Source organism: Haliaeetus leucocephalus, unplaced genomic scaffold (assembly GCF_000737465.1).
Source record: "Haliaeetus leucocephalus isolate CR32 unplaced genomic scaffold, Haliaeetus_leucocephalus-4.0 Scaffold351, whole genome shotgun sequence".
Taxonomy (NCBI): Eukaryota; Metazoa; Chordata; class Aves; order Accipitriformes; family Accipitridae; genus Haliaeetus; species Haliaeetus leucocephalus.
In genome coordinates, this window is record NW_010972787.1 from 254591 (window position 1) to 254851 (window position 261).

General features: G+C 78.5%; 1 protein-coding gene across 1 annotated transcript in view; it reads right to left on the reverse strand.

Annotated features, from left to right (window-relative positions):
* Window positions 1-261, reverse strand: part of KDELC2 (KDEL (Lys-Asp-Glu-Leu) containing 2) — an 18963-nt gene that overhangs the window by 18430 nt on the left and 272 nt on the right. The gene's annotated exons all lie outside the window — the stretch shown is intronic.

Below are 261 nucleotides of genomic sequence, written 5' to 3' on the forward strand. Positions count from 1 at the left end.
GGAAGGGCCGGGCTGGCCCCGGGCGGCTGGGTCAGGCGCTGCCGCCTCCGCCTCCCCGCTCGGCCCGGGACGAGCCGCAGGACGCGGGCAACGGGCCGTCCCGTCCCGCGTGGGAGGGCGGGGAGAGAGAACCTTCCCCGGCAAAACCCGTGTGCGCTTGACCGTGCCGGAGGTGGGGGCCGTGCCCTGCCGAGGGGGTTCAGGCAGCCCGCACCGGCCAATGGCCCGCGGTGCCCCGCTGCCGCCCCCTGAAACGCCGCG